This window comes from Telmatherina bonti, assembly GCF_933228915.1.
Source record: "Telmatherina bonti genome assembly, chromosome: 10".
Classification (NCBI taxonomy): Eukaryota; Metazoa; Chordata; class Actinopteri; order Atheriniformes; family Telmatherinidae; genus Telmatherina; species Telmatherina bonti.
Genome location: NC_136628.1, coordinates 28,091,117 through 28,099,456, shown reverse-complemented (window position 1 = coordinate 28,099,456; position 8,340 = coordinate 28,091,117).

The following is an 8,340-nucleotide window of genomic DNA, read 5'->3' as shown; positions in this document are numbered from 1 at the left end:
AAATAGTTACCTTGCCAATTATACAGTCTACAGAGAACTCCTTTATAAGCGGGTGTCCTCCATCCTTGTTTGGCATTGCTTTCCCTTAGTGGAGCGGCAGTAATGATGTATTCACTCTCCACATTAATTGGTCTGGAATGCATTTTCGTTCTGCAAATATTCACAAGCATGCAAGGGGGAGATGGAGATGACTGGACTGACATGGACTAATGGGGGAAAAGAACAGAGAAGGGAGAAAGCTTTGGGATGCAACTATTCCCAAAAACGTTCTTTGTCCCAAAGTCGTTGGCCAGGTCTTGGTTTCTGAAATAACCACAAGCTGATATAATTCCATTAGTGTTGGGACCAACGTGGAACTCATTGTATGGAAAGCAGATCCAAGGATCTTAGTATGAATGACTCAAAGCATGAAGTCTGTAATTGTGGTCAGAACTTTGGCAGATTGTGCAGTAAAAGCACAGCATAAAGGTTGGATTTGTGCAGAGTGAAATAGCCTATGTGTGTGTAATCAGCTCTAGCCTCACAAAGTTATTGCATTAATAAAGACAATTTAACAGCAGAGATAATTTAACTATGTAAATCAATAAGAAAGCTCTGAGATGTCTCATAAGAAAAAGTTCTCAGAGTCAAAACAAAGAACAAACGAGCAAACCCTGCATATGAGAAAGATGGCCACATATGTCATCACACGTCTGATTTTAGAACCAAGTAGATATTTTTTTCTACTACAAGAAAAGGGACATCAAAGCTGCATGAAATGCATGAGTATGATAGACCATAAATCTTTTTCTGAAGTGAATCAGGCCTCCTGTCAGGAAGTAGAGAATCTGTTGGCATTTGATAAGGTCATTCAGCAGACTTTTTCTCATCACTTGCTCATATCTCAGCTCAGAAAAATAAACTAGACTCCATTTTCAACATGGGAAAAAAAAGGTTAAACACTATGTTCTCTTAGCCCCATAAGGGGAAATTACTCAGCCAGTTTACAAGTCCAGTCCTCACTTCGGGATGCAGAGAAGAGCAGGCAGAGGGTTAAAGATCAACTGGCTTCATAGTATGTGATCCTGAGGGACAAAGAGTGAACCGCTTTCCAGGCTAGAAAAACACAAAGCCACAAAGGAGAAACTTAGGGAAATCAAAGACCCTGTCGACCTGGCTGAAAGAGGCCTTCGCTGGCAACTGAGGGGAGTGAGGAAGAATAGCTGGAGGTGTAGAAACAGCAGCACAGCTCCAGCATTACATCGAGGTTTCCAACTCTTACAAGCATTTTATTTATTTATTTATTTATTTACAGTCATTGCTGTATTATCTGTCAGGAACCAGAGAAAGCAAAAATTTTTACCTTCCACTGAAAAGAGCTTTTTAAAAAAAAAAAAAAAAAAAAAAAAAATTAAATAAAAATAAAACAACCTTTCAATATCAACACATGCATGAAATTAATGAGGTAAACTCATGTTCTTCTAATATTTATTAAGTTTTTAATATTAACTATTCATGTTATGCCATTACTTTGCCTCAGTTAGTGATTAGAGATAAATTTTATAGCTACTATAAAAGCAAATGGTTAAAGCTCATGTAAAGCTGCATTTAATTCTTGAGCTCCATCTCAAACTAGAGTTTAAATCAGTTTTTTTTTTGTTTTACTCTCTGGCTCTTCATGAAGCAAAATTGTGAGCCATGTGTTGTCACAACTGAATCAACACCCATGTTCAAATATGAGATTATGTTGGACACAAACTCCCACAAAAGAGTGATGCACAAAATCCCGTATCATGCTTTTCAGTTGTAATGGCTTTAACGTCATCCTCTCTGCACTGGAAGCCTAAGATGGACTTGGACTTAAGATGGGATTGACTTTCTTAACAAAGTGATTTTACATTTTGAATATAATTCACACTGCAATCTACTTTCCTCCCCTAAAGCTGCTTCAAAAAGAACATGTCATTTCAAAGTGTTGTTTACGCCACTAGGGGGCGATGTGACCATTTTCCCTCCCGATGTGGATTTCAGAATTCATTCTACACAAGGGGCTCTGGAGGATGTGTGAAAAAGCTGTTTTTCACTGCAATTCTGACCCTGTTTAATGCCGACCAGTTGCTTTTATAGTTGTTACCCGCTGGCTTTTTAATATGCACCAACATAAAAGTATGTAAACCGTATTTTGCCTTTTCATAATTTAGCACAGCCACTACAAAAGAACAAACTATCCAGCCTCCAGATTCACTGTGTGAATAATATATATGAAATGTTTGTGTGCACTTTGGCAGCAGACTTAATTCTGCTAAGACACACAAAGAGCAAAACCAAAAAAAACCAAGTATTTTCTGGCAGTGGGTGAGGACAGCCGGGCCTGAGGCGATGGCATCTACATGGACAACAAATATAATATTTTGAGGGTTTGGGTTTATGTTTGTCAGAAAAGTGTGAAAATCAATGAACTCCTTAGGGGGCGGCTGTACGCTGATAGGCCTGCTCCTCTCCTCACTGCAGAGCAGGAATCAGTCAAGGATATTAATCTAAACATCAGTCATGCATGGGGAACACCCCACAAGGAGAATAAGCTTGCTCATCCATGCATCTCCTGAGGGAGGTATGAGGCTTTAAGAAGGGAAGAGTTGAATGGGTAAGTGTGTCAGGATATCATCTCGGGAGATGTGATGCGGGGTGACTGTAGGCCCACAGACAATAAAAACCCAAAGTGAAGAGGCTGGGACCATCAAGACTTACTGGACCACATTATAATCTGTGCTAGAGGAATGTCAAACAGAGCTGACAGCACCAAAGCCCACATGGTGACCAGAAAAGAATAACATGTGTCTCTTGTATGGGGACAGAAGAATGCTTTATTTATGATTCATATATAATGTAATTAATCTCATTGCAGTGTAATCCTCTAGCCATTCAAGCCCACACAGGTACTCAGCGTTATAATTCAAAAGGAGTCAATTTTCTTACTTCTTTCAATATGCTGCATTTAATTTTTTTTTTCCTGAGTCATCAGAAAATGTCTTCTCTGGCTGTTCCAGTTGCTCATACTGGGTTATTTTCCAAATGACAAGTGCTGCTCTCAGTTGCTCTCTTCATGAGAATACCCCATACTGACTTCTGGGCCTCAGTTTTCCACTCCACAGCTAATCTTCTGTTCCACGAGTGTCAAGTGTGCGAACAGCTACAGAAACATGTTAACAGTCAATTTGAACGAGCAATCAATGACATAACCCCAGCTAAAATTCACAGGAGGGAGTACAAATGGGAGCACCTGGAGACAGAGCAAAGCTGAGTGGTGGTAGCCTTTTTTTTTCATCACTTCCAGATTTGGCAAAATAAAACTGAATAAAACATCCATCCATCCATTCTCGGCCACTTATCCGGGGTCGGGTCGCGGTGGCAGCAGCCTAAACAGGGAAGCCCAGTCTTCCTTCTCCTCAGCCACGTTTGCCAACTCTGCGGGGGGGTGGGGGGATCCCAAGGCGTTCCCAGGCCAGCCGAGAGATATAATCCCTCCAGCGTGTCCTGGGTCTTCCCCGGGGTCTCCTCCCAGAGGGACATGCCAGGAACACCTTACCAGGGAGGCATCCAGGAGGCATCCTGACCAGATGCCCGAGCCACCTCAACTGGTTCCTCTCGATGCGGAGGAGCAGCGGCTCTACTCTGATCCGCTCCAGGATGACCGAGCTCCTCACCCTATCTCTAAGGGAGAGCCCGGCCTCCATGCGGCGGAAACTCATTTCAGCCGCCTGTATACGAGATCTCCTTTTTTGGTCACGACTTACAGCTCATGACCATAGGTGAGGGTAGGAACGTAGATCGACTGGTAAATCAAGAGCTTTGCCTTCTGCTTCAGCTCCTTCTTCACCATGACAGCTCGGCGCAGAGTCTGCATTACTGCAGAAGCCGCACCGATCCGTCTGTCGACCTCACACTCCATCCTTCCCTCACTCGTGAACAAGACCCTGAGATATTTACGCTCCTGAGCGTCGGGAGTGAGGTCCTGCCTCACTCCCGACCCGGAGAGGGCAATCCACCCTATTCTGCCTAAATACATTAGCCGAATACATTAGCTGAAAAAAAAAAGTTAAATAATTGCAGAGCTTTCACTTGGGTAAAATCCCAGTACCCCGTCTTGTTTTGTTTACCCCGTAGTTCAGAAAGCCTATCGGTAAAGCATTCTGGAGCTGTGACATAATGGTTTAGCTTGAGGCAACATCTCTCTGCATAAACTGTCTCCATCTCACTGAAGACAAGAAAACATGCAAGTCAACTTTCCCCCAAGTCAAGTTTTCTTCAGATCATAACATATTTATTTCCAAACCTATTTGTTAGTCTTCCATGTTCCCGACAGCAGCAGAGTGAAAATGTAAAAAGGAAACGAACGGCCTCATCGTGATGTTTAGGCTCAGTCTGCTCTTGTATGCTTGACAGATAATCAGAGATTATGATGCGGTTCCTTCTCAGGCAGATAAAATGATAAACTATCATGATTAGGAGACAAACTACTAATGAAAGGATATTCCAGCAATTGGTTGCTTACATAAAGTTTTTTTTGTTGTAAAGTGTAAACCTTCATTTTGTCTTAGTTTCCTTTATACAAAGTTGGAAATGAGACATGACATGGGCATGCAACACAGCAGCCTTGCACATTTATTGCCTGGACTTCATCCTAAATGAAATGGGACATCCCAGATTGCTTTTAGTGTAATAACTCAGGATGAATGGAGAAACCACGAGTATTACAGCCATGGAAGAATTATTTATCAAGTTACAGCCACTTTGTGTTTGGTTTAAATAATAAATCAGATTTAAATGATTAATTATTGAACATGTTCGGGTGTGCAAAAGGGCATTTAGATTTTTTCCTTATGTTAAAGGATATGTTCTATTAACATGAAAAATAAACAAACCCACAAACACAGATCTGCAGCTTAGGATGGAAGTTGGTAACGATATTCAACTAATTGTGTTTCTTCCTTTCAGCAACAAACATATCAGGGGATCGGTGCAATTTTGAGGTTATGTGTAATTAATTCTAACTGAGCAGAGTTGGGAAAGTTAGTTCTAAAAAGAATTTATAAAATTCAGTATGATTAAAGAAACACACAAGCAAATAAATACCATAAATTATTAACAATTTGGTTGATGAAGAGTAAGAAAAAGGTGAAACATGTAGCGAGATTAATTTCATAATATCGACTGACTATTCACATATAGCCGAGTCATGTCAAAAAGGTAAAACCATCTTCTTTCTAAAAATACTCTGGAAAAACAAGAAACCGTATATCTAAAAAGGTGGAAAATGTAAATAAGTCCTTTAACAAAAGGGTTTAGCTTTTAGGAAATAATAAGTTCATTCATTCATTCATCCTAACTGCTTAATCCAATGAAGGGTCGCAGGGAAGCTGGAGCCTATCCCAGCAGTTTTTTGGCGTAAAGGCAGGGTACACCCTGAACAGCTCGCCAGTCCATTGCAGAGAAATAATTAGTTGCATTTCACAAATAACGTGCTTGTCAGGATGTGATGTTTCACGTTCTCTTCAGTTCCTGGTTTCCTGTTTTAGTTTGAAGTTTTCCTGGTTTGGTTCCCTGATGTCTATTTTCCTGTTTGCTGTTCTGTTCATTAGCTCACCTGGACGCATTAGTTAAAGTGGAACTATTATGTGCATTTCAGGCTAATTAATTTTCATTTCTGAGACCAGAAGGGCTGGGATTGATCGAGTTATTGTCACAAATCACTTTATTTACTTCAGACCGACCCTCTCCGTAGGCTGTCAGATCAGCCTGTGGGCAAAACGAGTGGATTGAGACTCTTCCGCATTAAGCCCCGCCTCCCACCACTGCACTACATCGGGAGCGCGCACCGCAACTGCTTTCGCCGTCATTGTAACATCTCATAAACAGAAGGATTAGGCTAATATGAACTCAATAAAAAAAACAAAATACAATGTCAACACATAGCATACAGCCCTACATCTGAATCAGACCCTGAAAACGAAGTGGAAAACAGCAACCCACAGCAACGAATGCAGCAGGATGTCTCTCTTTGGTAAACTCACCAGCCATCGTTGGAAATAACTTTATCCGACGTTTTCCACCCGCCTGATGTATTTGTACATGCCCTTGTTAACCAGTAGAAGGTAACCAATCACCGAACCTTATCCCTCGGGACGTCACAAGGATTTCCAAGTAGAAAAAAACTCTCTAAAACGACGTGTTTTTCGTCGCTATGGAAACCGAACGGAGAGAGTGCTGGAACTTAAACTCAAACTCAAACATGCGTTTAGGTGATAAAAAAACGGTGCCGTTCACATGTCTGATGAGGATTCAACACTGTAACACTGTAGAAAGCTCAGAAAACTCCAAATACCATAATAGCACCCCTTTACATATATATATATATATATAAATATACTACTCACAAAAAGTTAGGGATAGTTGGCTTTCAGGTGAAATTTATGGAAAATGCAATATGTTCATGCTACAGTGATATAATATCATAAAAGTAAGACATTTAGGTAGAAGGATGCACTACTGATTTCCTCATCTCAAAAAATTCATTCAACACAAAAGGTAACAACAATGGTAGTTACACCACAACAAAAAATTTGAACGTCTCAATATCTCGTCATGTGACCTTGAGCATCAATTACAGCTTGACAACGACGTCTCATGCTGTTCACAAGGCAACTTATTGCCTGCTGAGGCATGGCATCCCACTCTTCTTGAAGGGCAGCCCTCAGGTCATTGAGGTTCTGGGGTGCAGGGTTTCGAGCCTCTACACGACGGCTCAGCTGATCCCACAGGTTTTCAATGGGATTCAGGTCTGGAGAGAGTGCAGGCCATTCCATTTGAGGTACACCAGTCTCCAACAGCCGTTCCCTGATGATGCGGCCTCGATGAGCAGGAGCATTGTCGTCCATGAAGATGAAATTAGGCCTGTGCTGTTCATGTAGGGGCACAATCACTGGATTAATGATATTATTCAGGTAGTATGGGCTTGTCACTGTACCATTCACAAAGTGTAGGGCAGTTCTGTACCAAGTGGACACCCCCGCCCACACTGTAACACCGCCACCACCAAAAGCTCACCTGGTGACAACAGTGGCTGATGCATAGCGCTCTCCCTGATGTCTCCAACATCGTTGCCGGCCATCATTTCTGCTCAGTGTGAATCGACTTTCATCAGAGAACAGCACTGAGGCCCACTGGTTCCTCGTCCAGCGTAAATGCTCCCTGGCCCATGCAAGACGATGAGGCCTGTGCCTGGTGGTGTGGTCAGGTACCCGTGCAGGTCGTCTAGCACGCAGACCACGCTGATGGAAACAGTTTCGAATGGTCTGACGTGACACTTGGGTGCCTCTCACCTCTCTTAAATGTGCCTGGAGTTGAGTGGCATTCATCATCTGGTTTCTCAGGGCAGTCTTCACAATGTAGCGGTCATCAGCACGGGATGTGGCCAAAGGACGTCCACTTCTAGGCCTTTCTGTGACTCTTCCAGTCTCTCGATATCTCTGTTGCAACCTGCTGATGACACTCTGTGACACTCCAAGCTCAGTGGCCACTTCTGTCTGAGAACGTCCTGTTTGAAGCATCGCAATGACAAGGGACTGTTGTTCCATTGTTAGGTGTCGTCTTGGTCTCATGATGTCAAAATGTGAACAGCACGATGAGGACAACTGTTTAAACACCAGCTCTAATTGAACCAGGACATTTATTGGTCAATTCAAGGATCACACACCTGCCGTGATTTTTGCCGTTAAGCTCCTTGTTAGAGAACAGCAACTTGTGCAAAATTTATTGAAACATTTAACAGTTGGACATGTGCATTTAAAACCTTAGAGAAGATCACATTAAGTTCACCTGTACAGGTTTGAATGCATTTTAGGCATGTTGTGAAATTTCACCCAAAAGCTGAATATCCCATGTTTCTCTGGTGAGTTTATGCTGTGATTAAAACCTCTATGTTCTGCATCTCTGGCACCCCTCTCCTGCATTTGGGTCTACACTTCCACCACATCTTGACAGTGCTCATGTAATGTGAAAAAGTAAAGCAACATTTTAAAGTGAACCTTGTTTTATTCACCAATGTTTACTTATTCAAAATGATTTTCTGCTGCAAAAAACACTTGAGTTTTATTATGAGAAAAAACTAGCTTTGCGTTAAATCAGCAGTTGTAGCTGTTTTTCTTCAGCATTGTTTGCATTTATCTTTGCACTGTCATCACATCAAGTTGCTTTATTAAATGTGGAGAGAAATATTATCTCCCATATAGGCAGCTGATAAGATGATTCTGAATGCTGCATTGGGACTAAGAACTGTATCGTTCTGAAGCTTAACAACTTAGC